Source organism: Schistocerca gregaria, chromosome 3, assembly GCF_023897955.1.
Source record: "Schistocerca gregaria isolate iqSchGreg1 chromosome 3, iqSchGreg1.2, whole genome shotgun sequence".
NCBI lineage: Eukaryota > Metazoa > Arthropoda > Insecta > Orthoptera > Acrididae > Schistocerca > Schistocerca gregaria.
The window spans coordinates 438,050,895-438,070,190 of NC_064922.1; the positions used below are offsets into that span (position 1 = coordinate 438,050,895).

Here is a 19,296-nt window from a genome sequence, read left to right on the forward strand (position 1 = left end):
TTAGTTGCTGTTTGCAAGTAGCTAAAAGTCACCCTGACTGTTGACAAGTGAATGGAAGCTGCATTAAAAGGGTGTGTTGGGCAACTACCAAGAGTTGTTTAACAGAAATACCAAAGATATCTCAGGTACTATCCTCTCTTTGGATACTACCTCCTGACTAAAAAAGATCTGGCATTACTTGGCAATTAGAGTGTGCGGATCGAGTCAGGAGCCAAATCCAGGACCTTGATCTGGAGGGGCTGAGCTCATAGAAATTTTGTTTTGAGATTAAGAAGAAACAGGTAAGCAGCAACCAGGAAAAATTCAGAGTACTACATTTGCCCCACTTACCAACAGATCTGAGGTGCTATTTCCCACTGAAAGTGACACAGCAATTGGGTCACACTTAACCTGCAGAGAAGTCTGCTGTGTCCCATGGCAGAGGGAAGCAAACAGAAAAGTATAGGCTTCTGTTAGTCATTAAGAATTCAAACATTTGGTAAATGGTATATAATTTTTATTTCGGCTGAAGTGACAGTCATGGTAAATTTTTTGAATGATGCTGTCACCATTTGACTGTAATAATTTTTATTTTATTGTTAAACAATCCAGATTTCAGCCTTAGGCCATTTTCAAATACAAAATATTATTGATATGTCAAGTACAAAATCTTAATTGTATTTTGACATATAAACAATTTTGACATATAAATAATTTTATGATACATTACATTAAAGAGGATTGCTAATTACCTTTCAGAGCTGTAACAACAGCACCGAAGAAAGTGGTGTATGTTACAATGAGAGAAGAGTCTGGGATAAATTTATTGATTCTTCGAAGCTTACTTTTTGTCTTGAATTTAATGAGTTACGTTTGCTAGCAGACTTATGTAGCAGCACTGAATGGCTGGCAGCCAGAAAAGGTGAAAATATTGCACTATCAAATTAGTACCTATGCTCCAATATGGGAAATGATTATCCGAAAAGTCCAGATTTGGAGAATATACAACTGTAGCTCACAACTGTTGATTTACTATGAAATATCTTTATCTTTACATATAAATAAGTTTTTGTACTTGAAAAATGGCCTAATGTCAAAATTTGGATTGTATAACAATAAAATAAAAATTGTTACAGTCTAATGACGGCAACACCATTAAAATGTAAAATAGTAGTTTCCCTTGGGCAAATGGCAGCAAAGGATGGGAAGGATCATCTTCTACATTCTGTGTGTATTTCAGGAGGCCACATTCAGCTGTCCTGGCAGCCACTAAGGGATCAAGATGTAATAAACTGCAGTTTGTGGTACACACTGGAATGATCAATTCTTGCTGTCTGGGCTCTACCAACTACTAGAGAGGATGGCAATAGACCAGCTCATCTCAACAGAATTTCACTGAAGCTGCTACATTATCCCCAGAGCTGATCGTAGCCCTCTGGTTCTGAACAGAAGCTTTTTAGGTTAGGTGACTCTTCATCCAGTCCGTGTAATGACAGCTGTAGGAGACACTATATTATTGGTGTAAGATCCAAAGAAATGCTATCCACATATGAGACAATTAAAATTCCAGAGTCAGAAACACTAAACAGTAGTGGAGCTCACATAATACCAGATACACAGAACTGGTTAAAACCTTAAATTGACAGCAATAAGGTTTTTAGCATAAATCTATATGTATATCAAAAGGATACGCTGAGGGCAACTGTAGGTATGTATTCATTTCACTAGACAAGAAATTCAAGTCCAGCAACATAGAGACTGAAGCTACCATGTAAGACTGTTAAGCAAAGTCTCAGCAGCAAGGGTGGATATGAACTTAAAATTGGATTCTTCTATTGTCAAACATAACACCGCCAAATGTAATCAAAAGCTTTAGTGAAACTTCGTCTTTTTAATAGGCTACATATATTCGCCAGTCATATTCTCGTCATTGGAGGAGACGTAAATCCTTCAACTAGTAATTGGGATACCATAAAATGAGATGAAGTTGACTGATTTTGGACTTTAAATTCAAATATGTCTGAAACCAATAAAATTTATGTATTGGTATTTGTTTCAGAGCATGGGTACTGCACTGCAGCAAGAAAATGCTTGGGCATTACTGCGTCATTCCATGACAAATCAATCAGAAAATAACAACTGACAGATATTGTCTCAGGTTTTGATGTAACTTGGCATATTTGTTCCCTTTTTTTAATCTAATTAAGGAACCAAAATATTTCTGTGCTGTCTCAAACCATTTAGATTTTGTAGCGTTTTGAAGTTGTTGAAATTTAACAGATTTTGGTTGCCAAGTGAAGAAAATACAGTGTGTCCAAATATACAAAATAATTTATTTCTTCCTTATTTACCAACAAATGCTGATACAATTTTATTTGCGCATGCATCAACATATAGAGTTCAGAGAAATGTTAATTAAAACATCATGGCTGTAAAAAATCTTTAATTGCAGTTTTCACTTTTTTTAAAAAAAAAACCAAATACAGTACCCATGCTAACAGCAATATCACTGAAAGGGAAAAGGATAATCGAATAACTCTTTTTTTATATTCCTCTTCTAAAAGATGTACTCTATCAAATAAGAAACTAAAATTAATGAGTTTTCACTCATTTGTTGTTTATTACTTCACATACAAAAACTATTAACAAAACTCACATGTTTACCCACAGTGTGTAGAGTTGCTGAGTTTACCCTTGTTTTGTTTAACAATGTCAATCTTGCTATCCTTCAAAAGTAAAAGTAATGTGTAACAAAAATAAAATTAAACACTTTGCTTAACGTGAAGGCATGAACTTTGATTATGTAATGCATTGAACTATCTACTGCTTCTTTCTGCATGAGTTATGGAATCAATAATGTCGAAGCTTTGTAGAAGTACACAGAATCATACCGTTGTTACCTTATTTCTGTAAACTGTTGAATAACATTCCCTTGTAGTGTGTACAGGTGAGTATAGCTCAACTATTTTAGTAAGTAATTCTTCAGTTTCTGATAGAAGGAAAAAGATGTTGGTCAAATTTTGTTTCTTTTCTAGATATTACAACAGTGTGAAAATTGCTGTGAATGACACTCTTCACCCAACAATTGATATCAGCTTCTAAATAATACAGTGGACAATAATTATTGTGATAAGTGTAAATAGTTATAGTGTTTTTAAACATTTTTAAAATTTGCTGTGTAATGGAGAAATGCAGTGTCAGGTAGTTACTGACAGTAATTGTCATTTATTAAAGTATATCAAACAAAAAGCCATACAGTCTATTGAAGAACTATTTGAAACTAATTTAAGTATCTTAAAAGTGCAAATGGAAGCTGGTGTCAATTTAAAAACTATTTGTGTGCACCATCAATGTAGGTTTCTGCAAAAGGATGAATTTTTACAAAAGATTGGTTGTAGCCCTTTGAAGAAATACAAATCATCAATTTAAAAATAGTAAAAAGCTTTGTATTTCAGCCATAGAGCAGAGCAGATTTCTTTTTTTCAAAGGGCTACAAATTAGAACCACGTCAAAAACTGTGAACATCTTGCAGGAAACAGCTACTTCAAATAAAGTAAAAAATTAAAATTGATGAGTGTAGTACTGAAGCTATTTTAAATGCCAAAGATGAGGTAGCAGATGTCAGATTACCACCTGACAAAGTATTTCAATTACAGAAAAGTACTGTTAGTGGTAAGCCATGTGCTTGAGTCCTCCCATGAAAATTACAAAGAATACCTACATGAAAATGTAAAATAAAAAATTCAAATTGTTTTGGAAATTGATTAATTATCTGAGGAAAAAATGACTTGGAAATAAGTTTGGGGAAAAAATCTGAATTTATGAACGAGCCTATTGATTTAATTAAAAATGAATTTACTCACTACATCATGAAAAAAACAACAGATTTAGATGCTGACAATTCCTGCTGTGCTCCAGTGGTCTAGGAGAAAAATATTCTAGACATTCAATGTATCTGATAATTCTGTTCATATAACTCAACAATTATTCAAAGAGAAGGGTTTTACAGTAGAACTTGATGACAGACATGGGACAAATTTGAGCCCTTTTACAATCAAAATTTGAGGATAATGATGAACAAGATTCAGTCGAGTACAGTCAGTGGGTTTCAACTGACTGAACTCAAATGGTATGGTGCTCGAGCTCACTTAGGGAGTTTTCTGGGGCATCTGAACAACTTAATACCACATTAGTAGATAGCCAAGACAAAGATATTTAAAAAAGAAAATAAAAAATAAAAAAGGAAAAAAAGAAATGAAAAGGGGAATGGCTTAATCACACACAGCAGTCATAGATGTCAATGAAAACTATGCTTTCATAAAAAAAACAACAGGTTCAAGGTTATGTACTGAATCATCCTCCTCCAACATTACCTTTTCTTTTCATAGAGATAATGGATATCTTGTAAGCTATGTATGCTTGCATAGGTTAAAATTAACTCAGCTGTTTCACTAAAAGAATTCACACGATTTTGTATATGATGTATAATATTTCAGGCTAAAATGTATAAAAAAGAAATTAATGTGTTACAATCAATATGTACTAACAGTTAAAATTACTCTTCTTTTGACAATATTTGAAACTACAAAATTTGTGGCATACTTAAAATCCATATTATTAATTGCACTATATAACACTAATTTTTAAATTCATTTCTGGATTAATTTATAAAATAATGAAACATTTTAGCGATGATTCATCTATTGTTTTGTTAACTCTTTTGCTTTGTAAACTCTTCGGAGTAATGTGAACACCACAGAATGTAAGTAGTGGGGGGCATTGCCTCTGATGGAAACAGATGTATTTTGCTAAACTTGTCAACAACAATGTAATTATTGGTTTTTTGAACGTGGAAATTTTGAAGTCAGTGTGATTTAGAAGAATGTGATAAAATAAAAATATATTCATACTAACAGACAACTTTTCAATGGTTATTTTGTCATCACAAACCTAAGAAACCGAAATTTTCACCTGTAAGAAATACTCCGAGACAAGACTTTGAGCCATCGACAACAACAATGAGATAATGAAGATAAGTAGAAATGTTCTTTTTTTGTAATCTTACTCCTCTCATAATTTTCAAGATTTGTGCAAGGAATGTGACTTTAATGGTGATATGTGGTGGGAGGGTAAGATTACAGTTACCACTGCGCTTCAGATTCATGCACTATTCATCCTGTCATGATTTACTGCAGGGATGCAAGTTATGAAAAACTTGTTTTACCTCTATGCATTATTTCTGATGACCTTCAACATGATGTGTCTATGGTATATGACATCCAAAACACAGTAACAACGTTTCCAAAAGGCAACTACTCACATGTGACAAACATTCACTACTTTAGTAATGGTTGTGCTTGCCAGTATAAAAACAATTTAATGATCTGTCTTTGCATCAGAAAAACTTAACTCAAACCCCAGTAATAATATTTTGCAACCAGTCACGGTAAAACAGAATATGAAGGTATGGGGATATTGTAAAATGCTTACCTGGGAAGGAAAGTCTACAGCAACATTTGGTCAGATAAATAACAACAACAAATGAACTATTAAAACGATGAAAAATCAATATTATGAATATTAATTTAAACTTATCTCCAAAGAAGTGGTTAATTGAATTCGCCAGACTTTGCAAAATCACTTGAAAAACATTCAAACTCTTCTAGGATGAAGAATTTTTACAACTTCCAACCAATGAATGACTCGGGAATAAATGAGGCTAGAAGACTTAGTGGTGATGCAAAAGCATCTCTCACATTCAACTTGTGCAACATGAAGCAAACTTTATTTGTGAAACTAGGTGATTTATATTCTGGATGTTTTATGGTTTGAATTTAAGATAAGTTACGGTATTTTGATATGGTTAGTGATGTAAATGCCAAAGAGAGAAGAAGATGTGTCTACAAAATTTTCCTCATGGGCCATCAGAATTATTTTTGTAGCTTGAGAAAGAAGGTTCCTGTGTGAAACCCATCCATCCATTATGTCATCACAATTGTGGATCCTTCAAACAGCTGGCCGGTGTGGCCGTGCAGTTCTAGGTGCTACAGTCTGGTACCGAGCGACCGCTACGGTCGCAGGTTCGAATCCTGCCTTGGGCATGGATGTGTGTGATGTCCTTAGGTTACTTAGGTTTAAATAGTTCTGAGTTCTAGTGGACTGATGACCACAGATGTTAAGTCCCATAGTGCTCAGAGCCATTTGAACAATTTTTGAGCCTTCAAACGCAATGACTAGGAGGACTTACAGACTCAGTCAAGAAAGCAAGTCTTATGTTAATATTCAAATTTCGAAAAATACTGAAGACACTTAAAGAACAATGATCTAGAATTTAAATGTATGATAATATTGATTTTTTTGTAACAATATATCAGATATTATCATACATTGATATGTTTTTGCCATGTCAATTTTTTTCTTTAAAGTCATGTCCCCTCAGGCAATGTATTTAATCTTGTTTCAAATACTCTATACTGTTTACTTTTAAAGTTTTTAAAGAAAAATACTGAAGACACTTAAAGAACAATGACCTAGAATTTAAATGCATTTCAATAGCGATTTGAAATACAATCATACATTGATATTATTTGCCATGTCAGTTTTTTTGTTCAAAATCATGTTTCTTCAGACAATGTATTTAATCTTGTTTTAATTACTCAATATTGTTTACTTTTCAAGTTTTTAAAGAAAAATGGATATTGTTAAGCAAAAAAATGTAAACACAACACACCGTAAGCAAGCATATAAATTTTCTTGATTATTTTCATCTATGAAGTAATAAACAATAAGAAGTAAAAAACCTCATATTTTGTCATTTGGACAGTGCCTCTTTCGGAAGAAGAATAAAAAAAAACATTATTTGAGTATTCTCTTCCTTTCAATGACATCGTTAGTGTTGTTCTCTGCACTTGGATTTAAAAAAAAAAAAATTGAAATCTGCAATGAAGGTTTGTTTCCTTGCTGTGTGAAGTTTCATCATATTTTAATCAACATTTCTTGGAACTCTTTGCTTACTGATGCATAGGCTTACACAAAAAATATTCGTATATAAATAAGGAAGATATCAATTATTCTGTATATTTAAACACATTGTATTTCCTCCGCCTGACAACCAAAAGCTGTGAAATTCCAGAACTGGGTGTAAAACCTAAACCATGTGGGAGAAATGATATGTTGAATTACTACTTAAATCCATAAATGGAACTAATATGCTAAGTTATATCAAAATCTCAGACCATAGTGGTTGGACTGATGTGGAATGACCCCACTACATTTGCTCTAAGACACCGGAAAGAAAACCTGTGTTATGGACTTTACTCCACCTGGGTGTGAATTTGATCAATTACCTGTTATGTAATAATTATGGATTGTTTATGACTCTTGGGTGACTTTAATTGTTCTGAAACTTTATCAACAATTGAAAAATAAATCTGACATAGTACCAGTACTGGTAACTAAATTTTAATAATAATTTCAGAGTAACAAAGAAACTTTACTGACAAAAAAATTTGATGTAAGAAATTCCAGAGAAATGTGCACAAAAAACATGTACAATGAATAGTGAACCCCAAGATGTTAACTTCGAAAGAAAAATCTCCCCCCCCCCCCCCCCTTTCTCCCAACTATTGGGTATGGCAATTTCTTTTTCTTTTGTACCATCTAAAACCTTGATCGTATCTGTATTATCAACTACAGGTCACATAAAATGAGACACATTTCCACATACGAATGTAATATCTTGTTATCCTTGGCATTTGATAAGACCATACCTCACATAGGCCTTCTATTCCAGCTTTTTTTTTTTTTTTTTGGAACAGGTATGCAAAGGAAACTGTTGCTACACATCAAAGATCCATGGCAGAAACCAGAAATCCCCAGTTTCCACAATTGAGCAAGTCCTATCAATAGAACCTCTTCTTCTTTAGGACTAAAAACTGCCTGACCACCTTGTGTTTTACCTTGACAACCATCCTGTTTATCAGGTCCCTTTAGGAATTGTATACACTCTGTTAGCCTTGTTAATGCTTATCTTTCCATTTAAAAGTTCTATAAGACAGTTCTAAAACATCCAGGCTCTGTTTCTTCGAAGATGTCTGTATACACAACTCTTTGATCTCACCTTTATGATGCAATAAATAGAACTGCAACCTACAGGATGAATTCGGAAGTTAACAAACAACCATTTGCAACTATGACTTTCCCAATCCACTGTCAGGCTGTTATAGTAGTAGTAGTAGTAGTAGTAGTAGCGGGTTTTTTGGGCGCACGACAGCAAGGTCTTCAGCGCCCGCTCAGTAATATTGTGAGACGGGTGTCAAGAAAAAACTCAGAACAGTAATATAAAACAGAACAGAAAACACAGGTATCAAGCTTTGAAAAATATCTGCATAGACAATTGTTGCTTCGTCCAGAGTGTCACATTTTTGCTGCATTCATTAGATCACATACACAAACATTTGTCTACAAAAGAACCTCTAGAGTCAGGTAGTCAGCCTTAGCCCACTTCCACCAAGAAGTAGAAGAGTTTTATTTCCGTGTCTATAAATAGATAGGTCCCCCATGAAGCACGGCGTTGCAGTTGGTGGGGTGGCTTGCATGCCTAGCTCTGCCATAGGCACAACCACAACAGAGGGATAGCAGTTGAGAGATCAGACAAACATGTGGTTCCTGAAGAGGAGCAGCAAGCTTTTCAGTAGTTGCAGGGGCAACAGTATGGATGATTGACTGATCTGGCCTTGTAATATCAACCAGAATGGCCTTGCTGTGCCGGTACTGCGAATGGCTGAAGGCAAGGAGAAACTCCTGCTGTAATTTTTCTTGAGGACCTGCAGCTCTACTGTGTGGTTAAATGATGATGGTGTCCTCTTGGGTAAAAGTAAAACAGTCCCTCATTTGGATTTCTGGGTGGGGACTAAACAGGAGGATATCATCATCAGGAGGAACAAAACTGATGTTCTATGGATTGGAGCATGGAATGTTAGATCCCTTAATTGGGCAGGTAGGTTACAAAATTTTAAAAGGGAAATTGATAGGCTGAAGTTTGTTATTGTGGGAACTAGTGAAGTTTGCTGGCTAGAGAAACAGGACTTCTTGCCAGGTGAATACATGGTTATAAATACAAAGTCAAATAGAAGTAATGCAGGAGAGGGTTTAATAATGAATAAGAAAATGGGAATGCGGATAAGCTACTATGAGCATCACAGTTAACACATTATTGTAGCAATGACAGATATGAAGCCCACGACTACCACAGTAGTCAGGTCTACATACCAATGAGCTCCGCAGACGATGAAGAAACTGAAGAAATCTATGATGAGATAAAAGAAACTATTCAGATAGTTAACAGAGATGAAAATTTAATGTAATTCGATAGTAGATAGAGGAAGAGATGTAAAAATATTAGGTGAAAATGGACTGGGGGGAAGGAATGAAAGAGGATGCTGCCTGGAACAATTTTTAACACAGCATAATTTAATGGTCGCTAGAATGTGGTTTAAGAATCATAAAAAATGGTGGTATACGTGGAAGTGACCTGAGGACACCAGAAAGTTTCAGATTATTATAATGTAATGGTTACACAGAGATTTAGGGACCAGATTTTTAACTTGTAAGACATTTCCAAGGGCAGATGTGGACTCTTGACTACAAATTGAAAAAAGGTAGGAAATAAAGGAAAAATTTGGAAATTTGTGGTAAGGTCTTATTGGATAAAACTGCTGAGGTCATTGGGCCCTAAGCTTAAATCATAGAGGGAGACCAAGAACAAATAGAGTATACAAATTCAGAAAGATATAGGCTGCAGTAGTTATTTGGAGACAAAGAGGCTCGCACAGGATAGGGTAGCATGGAGATCAGGATCAAACCAGCCTTTGGAATGAAAACCTCAACAACAACAACAACACAAATAGGTAAGTATAATAGAGTAACTTCTGTTATTGTTCTAGTTGTCATTGTGAAGACACATAACAGACATTAGTTGTTTTATGCCAGTCAACCGAATAAAAATTTTAGCTCATTAAAAAAGTTAAAAATCAGTCCTGCTGAAAATGATTGGTATTCAAATGGAAGTTCGGAATAATAATATTTACCTGCTACCACGAATTAAATACTTTCGAACAGTAAGTATACTAACTAAAGTAAAAGAAAACCAAAATTTTTTTTTAAAATATTATTTATTGGCAGAAGTGGTACAAAGCTGTATTGCTTTTCAACATAATCTCCCCCACACTCAATGCAAGTCCCCAATGCTTACAAAGTGCATAAATTCCTTTTAAAAAAAAATTCTTTTGGTAGTCTGCGCAACCACTCATGCACCGTGTGGCGTACCTCTTCATCAGGGTCCAAACATACGGAAATCACTTGGAGCAAGGTCTGGTTCGTATGGTGGATGAGGAAGACACTCAAAATGCAGGTCTGTGATTGTTGCAACTGTTGTACAGGCAGTGTGGGGTCTTGCATTGTCATGTTGCAAAAGGACACCTGCTGACAACAATCCACAACGCTTTGATTTGATTTCAGGCTGCAGATGACTTTTTAGGAGATCTGTGTATGATGCACTGGTGACAGTGGTCCCTCTAGGCATGTAATGCTCCAAAATGACGCTTTTTTTTATCTCAAAAGAGAGAAACATAACGTTACCTGCTGATGGTTCTGTTCAAAACTTCTTTAGTTTTGCTGATGAGAAATGTCGCCATTCCTTGCTCACTCTATTCGTTTCTGGTTGGTGGAAGTGAACCCAGGTTTCATCCTCAGTAACTATTCTTGCAAGGAAGCCATCACCTTCTCGTTCAAAGCGCCGAAGAAGTTCTTCACAAGCATCAACACGTCGTTCTCTCATTTCAGGAGTCAGTTGCCATGGCACCCATCTTGCAGACACTTTGTGAAACTGGAGCACATTATGCACTATGTGGTATGCTGACACATGACTAATCTGTAAATATGCTGCAATGTCATTCAGTGTCACTCGGTGGTTTTCCTTCACTATGGCTTCAACTGCTGCAATGTTCTGTGGAGCACCTTCCACTGAAGTCACACCATTTCCGAACTTCCTACTCCATTTGTAGACTTGCTGCTGTGACAAACATGCATCACCATACTGAACCTTCATTCGTCGATGAATTTCAATAGGTTTCACACCTTCACTGCGCGAAAACTGAATAACAGAACGCTGTTCTTCCCTGGTGCAAGTCGCAAGTGGTGTGGCCATCTTTATACTGATACTGCAACAGTATGTGCGCATCTGCACTATGCTGCCACCTGCAGGCCATTCTACATGCTGTTTGTAGCAAGCTTACCAACTTACAGGATAACGGTGTGAAATTTCGATTTGTTATTACAAATTTAAGGTTTTCATTTGACTCGCCCTCGTATATCTAGTTACTTAACATAAAATCTTTTTTGAACTTTTGAGTCAACTTCACGTCTGCTGTCAGCTTCACCTTATTTCAGGGTAATTATAGATTTTTAAGTTGTGAGGGCGATAACACTTTCTGCGAAACAATACGAAATGCTTTCTCTGAAAACTACCTAGAACAGATAGTTCTGATGGAAATATGTTAGATCTAATGGTGACCTACAGACCATTCCTCTTCGAGGATGTTCACATTAAACTGATATCAGTGACCATGAGGCAATTTATTAAAATTGTAGATAAAGTAAAAACTAAAGGAAGTACAAAGGTAAACAAGATTAAGAAGAAGTAGTGTCATGTGACAAGAAGAAACTTGAAGAAATGTACCTACACAGGTAGGTCATATAGAGGAACTATGCCTCAAGTTTAGAAGAACAGCTGGTGAATCTTGAATAGATACAACACACAAACTGGTAGTAGGATAACCATGATGGGAGCCATCATCCATGGTAAACAGTCTCTCTAAAGAAATGTCAAACAGTAACTACTGCAATGCAGATGATAAATTAAATGTAGAGCTATAGATAGAAAAATGCTGAATGAAACATGTTCACCTGTCAAAATGGCAATGTGTGCAGTCTTCAAGGTCTATGGCATTACAAACTTTCCAAAATATCTTCAACAACCCAAATAAATTCCTGGTCATATGTAAAGGCTCTCAGTGGTATCAAAGTTAATTTCGATATGCTCACGGATGGCATAGGAACCAAAATCGAAGCTATTAAAGCAAAAGTAGGAATGCTGAACTTCATTTTCAAACAGTCATCTACAAAGGAGAACAAGAAGTACTACCTCAGTTTTAACTCTCGCAACACTGCAAAAATCAGTATAGATATTACCATCAGTGGTGTCAAGAAACAGCTGAAATCACTAATGTGGACTCTCTGTTAGATTTTGCACAGAATTTGCAGCTGAGTTAGTCCCCACTGTAGCCATACTATTCAGCAAATCCTTTGAACAACAAATTTCATTCACCTGTAGTGGAATACTTGAGCACAGTCTGAGCTGAAAGATAAAGATGTGCTTGGACAAAATGACCTCTTCCAAGCCAACCAGGTTGGATTGCAAAAACATTGTTACCGTATGCAAAACTCAACTCACTCCTTTATCACATGAGATGACATCCTGAAAACCAGTGGACATTGGATCACGACAGACAGTTTGGTGCAGTATTTATTGACCTTCCAAAAGCATTTTACTCAGTACCACACCAGCCCGTACGGTTAGCCGTCTAACACAATACTTTTGGGCGGGAAGGGAAACCCGGTGGATTAGTGTCAAGGTCTGGTGTACTGGTCAGTTGGTGGATGGTTTTTAAGGCAGTTTTCCATCTGCTTCGGTGAATGTGGGCTGGTTCCCCTTATTCCGCCTCAGTTACACAATGTCGACAATTGCTGTGCATACACTTTCTCCATATATGTGTACACAATAATTACTCTACTGTGCATACACTGGGGTTACATTCGTCTGGTGTATTTTTCAGTGCTTGAAGAGAAGACAACAACTACCAGGCAAAACGCTTTTTACAAAGTTTCAAGACCTTTTAAGAATCTAGGAATCTAGTACTGCACAAAGAATGTATCTATGGATTGGGCTCGTTGCAATTGTGATATGTGGGAGAACTTGTATTAACTACACTTTGAATAACAAAATAGTTTTGAGATTCCATTATAAAATGGCTCTTCCTACTTTTGCTGTTAGTCAAAATCAATTACTATTCTGGCTTTCTTTGCAGGGAGCAGGGACAAAGAAGATTAAAGATTATGTTTATATTAGATGTAAATGTATTACTCTTGTGTCTGTGAGCAATAAAAATTTGCATCTGTAAATCTGTAAGAAATCTTAATTGTTTGATGTAACAATAATTAACCTGACATTTTAATACCTAGAAGAACGACAAAATACAACAGCTTGAAGTGTTCATGAAAAGCAGTGAAGCTCACATAATACTAGACCTAGTTCAGAAAGCTGTTGAAACCTTAAATTGACAACAGTGAGATTTTTGGGGAAAATTTAAGAGTATATCAAAAGGATAGGCAAATGGAAAATGAAGGTAGTGTATTTGTCGCAGTACACAAGAAACTCAAATCCACCAAGGTAGAAATTGAAGCTGCATGTGAGATTGTTTGGAGAAGACTCAGTATCAGGGGTGGCCATAAAATGATTACTAGATCCTTCTATCGCCCTCCAGACTCATCTCCTGATGTAACCAAAAACTTTAGAGAAAACCTCACTCCCTTGTACATAAATTCCCCAGTCTTATTGTAATCGTCAATGGAGACTTTAATTATCCAACAACTAAGTGGAAAAACTGCATTTTTGTTAGTGGTGGCCACAATAAGACATCCTGTGAAACTTGGCAAAACGTCTCCTATGAAAACTACATAGAACAGCTGGTTAGGATCCCGGCTCATGATCGAAATATATTGGATCTAATGGCAACAAATAGACCTGACCTCTTTGATGGTGTTGACATCAATATGGTATAAGTGACCATGACACGGTTGTGGTAACAGTGATTAACAAAGTACAAATGACAACTAAAACATGCAGAAAGTTACATATGTTCAGTAAACTAGATAAGAAATCAGTAATGTCATAATATCAGAGGAACTCTGGCTCAAGTTTAAAAGAATAGTTGAGCATGCACTGGATGGATATGTACCCTGGAGAACAATTATAGTGGTAGGGAAACCCTATTGTATACAGTCACTGTAAAGAAACTTCCAAGGAAGCAGAGATTGCTGCATAATAGGTGTAAAACAAAGCATAGGCCTATGAATTGAGATATGCTGAATGAAATGAATTTGGCTGTCAAGGAAGCAATGACTACCATAGCAGAATATTATCAAGTGATCTTTCACAGAATCCAAAGAAATTACGGTCGTATGTAAAAGCTGTTAGTGGCAACAAAGGTAGTGTCCACTCCCTAGCAAATGAGTCAGGAACTGAAATTGAGGGTAGTAAAGCGAAAGCTGAAGTGCTTAAGTCCGTTTTCAAATATTCCTTCACGAAGAAAAACCCAGGAGAATTGCTCCAATTTAATCCCCATACCCCTGAAAAGACGAATGAAACAACTATCAGTGTCAGCAGTGTTGAGAAACAGCTGAAATCGTTAAAACTGAACAAAGTTCTAGGCCCTAATGGAACTGGTGTCAGATTTTATACTGAGTTTGCAGCTGAGTTAGACCCCCTTCTAACTACAATCCAATGTAGATCTCTTGAACAAAAAAGCATACCCAGTTCTTGGAAAAAGGCACAGGTCACACCCATCTACAAGACAAGTAGTAGACGTGATTCACAACACTACCGTCCAATATCCTTGACACTGAATCTTATAACATATTCCAAGCTCAAACATAATGAAGTATATTGACAGAATGTCCTCCTCAGTGTTTCACAGCATGGATTTCCAAAACATATCATGTGAAACACAACTTGCACTTTTCTCATATAACATACTCAAAGCTTTGGATCAAGGTAACCAGATATATGCAGCATTTCTTGATTTCCGAAAAGCATTTGACTCAGTACTGTACCTACACTTGTTGTCAAAAGTACAATCACATGGGGAATCAAGTGAAATTTGTGACTAGATGGAGGACTTTTTGGTAAGGAAGACACAGCATCTTATCTTGGATGAAGGGTCATCATCAGATGAAGATGTAGCTTGTAGAAGTAACTTTGGGTGTGCCCCAGAGAAATAAATTGGGATTGTCAGTGTTCATATTGAATATTAAAGACCTTGCAGACCATATCAATAGTAAAAACAGGCTTTCTGCAGTTGATGCAATTACCTATAATGATCTGAAAGAAGTTGCATAAATATTCAGTCAGATCTTGATAAGAATTTAATATGGTGCCGAGATTGGCAACATGCTGTAAATCTTCAGAAATGTAAAATCTTATAATGCACAAACTGAAAAAGTAGTATCCTGTGACTACAATACCAATGAGTCACTGTTGGAATCGGCCAACTCACACAAATACCTGGGTGTAACACTTTGTAGGGGTATGAAATGGAACTAGCCTACCTTACCTTCAGTCTTGGATAAAGCAGAGAATTCGGTTTACTATTATAATGCTGGGGAATTGCAATCAGTCTACAAAGAAGATTGTTTAAAAATCACTGGAGCAAAGGCTTCTAGAATATTGTTCAATTGTGTGGGGCCCATACCAAATAGGGCTAATGGGGTATATTGAACGAGTACAGGGAGGGGCAGCACAAATGGTGACAGGTTCGTTAAAGTCAGTCAGAGAGTTTCACAGAAATAGTGAAGAAACTGAACTGTAAGACTCTTGAAGCTAGATGTGAGCTATCCAGAGAAAGTCTATTAACAAAGTTTCAAGAATGGGCTTTAAATTATTACTCTAGTTATATACTACAATTCCCTACGTATCGCTCACGTAGGGATCTTGAGGATAAGATTAGAATAATCACTGCATGTACACAGACATCCTAACAATCATTCTTCCCGCGCTCCATACGTGAATAGAACGAGAAGAAACCCTAATAACTGGTACAATGGGTCGTACCCTCTGCCATGCACCCCACGGTGGTTTGCAGAGTGTAGATGTAGGCCTGGTCGATATGGCAGTAATTATTAATACCCAATAATGATCTATGCAGTAAAAACCACACAGTTAATCTCAGTCAAACGTGTAAAGCAACTGGGATTGGATCTTCAACATATGATGTTATGAACACAGATTTCCGTATAATTTTCGCAGGTACTGAGGCAAAAAGGCGAGTTAATCCAGAAACTGTATTAAATTACGATCGAACATGGAAGTAGATCGCTATCCGAGCCAAATCCACTGCTTCTGTGGCAACGACTTTCTTTGTCAACAATGAAATTATACGTATTTACTCGCGCAATTACTGGTGAGTCAGTATAATGGACAAAAGTTTGTGTCTTCTATTGCCGTTACGTTTTATCATGCACTGCCACGTGCTTCATCGAACACATTGCATTGCCAACAGTCTTTTAGCTTTGCGACTCTTGGAATTAAGTACCGTTAACTGTGTGCAAAACATTAGCTCTAAGTAAAAGTACTTACCAGTAACAAACTAACACAAAACTGCTACACTATGTTTAAATCTCAGTACTCAAGCAGGTTACTTCATTTGCCAATATTTTTCTTGTTTACTACTTATCACTCTCTAAACAAACTTGGAAACAGAAGAAGGGTTCAGAGACTCCGTCGATACAAAATCCGTGAAGTAACGTAACAATGTCATCATCAACGTCACGAAATAAATTATTCTTTGCCACAAAACGAGCAGTACAGACATTAACAAACAGTGCTTAATATGAAACTGCGGACGGCTTCATTGCACTTTGCTTACAGGCGAGTCTATAACTTTTGCAGTTGTTTAATACTTACACGTGAATGAGCAGCTTTTAGGTAGCACTCAGCCACGAAAACAGAGAGATGCAGTGAAAACCCAAGCACACCGCAAACTCAGGTCTTAATAACGCAGAAACGACAATTGAAAGTAGGCGATGCTCAGTGACCAAAAACGTGCTCAAGAGACCAACCTGCAATATTACGCAGACACAAATTGATTGAGCTTCGAATTTGAGTGATTGTGAGACGAGAAACAAGTGTTTAGAATACAGGTCTGAATCCAATAATAAATAGTGAGCGGTATCGAGATAGTTTCTTTGGATCGGGAGGAATTTATGCTAGGCCTGTTCTTTCTCCGTTTATTCAATACTGACACGTACGATTTGTTCACACATTATTCCCAAAAGTGAGCTAATGCTCCATTTCTAATTGACTGGTATTTATTACATCTACATCTGCACCCTGCGAACCACTGTGAAATGCATGGCAGAGGGTAAATTCCATTATGGCAGTTACAAGTAATAGTAACAGTAGTAGTAGTAGCTTTATTCATCTGTAGATCACTTTTTACAAGGATACAGGGCATGTAAAAATATTTACAAGTTTAGATCAATTTAAAACAAGCTAATTCTTATACACATACTTTTACAGACTTTTAGCTAGAGACAATCATTACATTTACTACTGGTATATGTTGTTGTTGTTGTCTTCAGTCCTGAGACTGGTTTGATGCAGCTCTCCATGCTACTCTACCCTGTGCAAGCTGCTTCATCTCCCAGTACCTACTGCAACATACATCCTTCTGAATCTGCTTAGTGTACTCATCTCTCGGTCTCCCTCTACGATTTTTACCCTCCACGCTGCCCTCCAATGCTAAATTTGTGATCCCTTGATGCCTCAAAACATGTCCTACCAACCGATCCCTTCTTCTAGTCAAGTTGTGCCACAAACTTCTCTTCTCCCCAATCCTATTCAATACCTCCTCATTAGTTATGTGATCTACCCATCTAATCTTCAGCATTCTTCTGTAGCACCACATTTCGAAAGCTTCTATTCTCTTCTTGTCCAAACTAGTTATCGTCCATGTTTCACTTCCATACATGGCTACACTCCAAACAAATACTTTCAGAAACGACTTCCTGATACATAAATCTATATTCGATGTTAACAAATTTCTCTTCTTCAGAAACGCTTTCCTTGCCATTGCCAGTCTACATTTTTTATCCTCTCTACTTCGACCATCATCAGTTATTTTACTTCCTAAATAGCAAAACTCCTTTACTACTTTAAGTGTCTCATTTCCTAATCTAATTCCCTCAGCATCACCCGATTTAATTTGACTACATTCCATTATCCTCGTTTTGCTTTTGTTAATGTTCATCTTATATCCTCCTTTCAAGACACTGTCCATTCCGTTCAACTGCTCTTCCAAGTCCTTTGCCGTCTCTGACAGAATTACAATGTCATCGGCGAACCTCAAAGTTTTTACTTCGTCTCCATGAATTTTAATACCTACTCCAAATTTTTCTTTTGTTTCCTTTACTGCTTGCTCAATATACAGATTGAATAACATCGGGGAGAGGCTACAACCCTGTCTCACTCCTTTCACAACCACTGCTTCCCTTTCATGCCCCTCGACTCTTATTACTGCCATCTGGTTTCTGTACAAATTATAAATAGCCTTTCGCTCCCTGTATTTTACCCCTGCGACCTTTAGAATTTGAAAAAGAGTATTCCAGACAACATTGTCAAAAGCTTTCTCTAAGTCTACAAATGCTAGAAACGTAGGTTTGCCTTTTCTTAATCTTTCTTCTAAGATAAGTCGTAGGGTCAGTATTGCCTCACGTGTTCCAACATTTCGACGGAATCCAAACTGATCCTCCCCAAGGTCTGCATCTACCAGTTTTTCCATTCGTCTGTAAAGAATTCGCGTTAGTATTTTGCAGCCGTGGCTTATTAAACTGATAGTTCGGTAATTTTCACATCTGTCAGCACCTGCTTTCTTTGGGATTGGAATTATTATATTCTTCTTGAAGTCTGAGGGTATTTCGCCTGTCTCATACATCTTGCTCACCAGCTGGTAGAGTTTTGTCATGACTGGCTCTCCCAAGGCCGTCAGTAGTTCTAATGGAATGTTGTCTACTCCGGGGGCCTTGTTTCGACTCAGGTCTTTCAGTGCTCTGTCAAACTCTTCACGCAGTATCGTATCTCCCATTTCGTCTTCATCTACATCCTCTTCTATTTCCATAATATTGTCCTCAAGTACATCGCCCTTGTATAAACCTTCTATATACTCCTTCCACCTTTCTGCCTTCCCTTCTTTGCTTAGAACTGGGCTGCCATCTGAGCTCTTGATATTCGTACATGTGGTTCTCTTCTCTCCAAAGGTCTCTTTAATTTTCCTGTAGGCAGTATCTATCTTACCCCTAGTGAGATAAGCTTCTACACCCTTACATTTGTCCTCTGGCCATCCCTGTTTAGCCATTTTGCACTTCCTCTCGATCTCATTTTTTAGACGTTTGTATTCCTTTTTGCCTGCTTCATTTACTGCATTT

General features: G+C 36.7%; 1 protein-coding gene across 4 annotated transcripts in view; it reads right to left on the minus strand.

Annotated features, from left to right (window-relative positions):
* LOC126354590 (enolase-like) overlaps nucleotides 1–16,891 on the minus strand; it is a 118,095-nt gene extending 101,204 nt beyond the window's left edge. Inside the window, exon 1 of one of the 4 annotated variants that reach the window (XM_050004341.1) lies at nucleotides 16,778–16,891. The gene's annotated coding sequence lies outside the window, so the exon portion shown is untranslated. Of the gene's footprint in view, nucleotides 1–16,450; nucleotides 16,624–16,777 lie in introns of those variants that run through there. The other 3 variants (XM_050004339.1, XM_050004342.1, XM_050004340.1) reach the window with 3 other exon arrangements.
* Nucleotides 16,892–19,296: the final 2,405 nt, after the last annotated feature.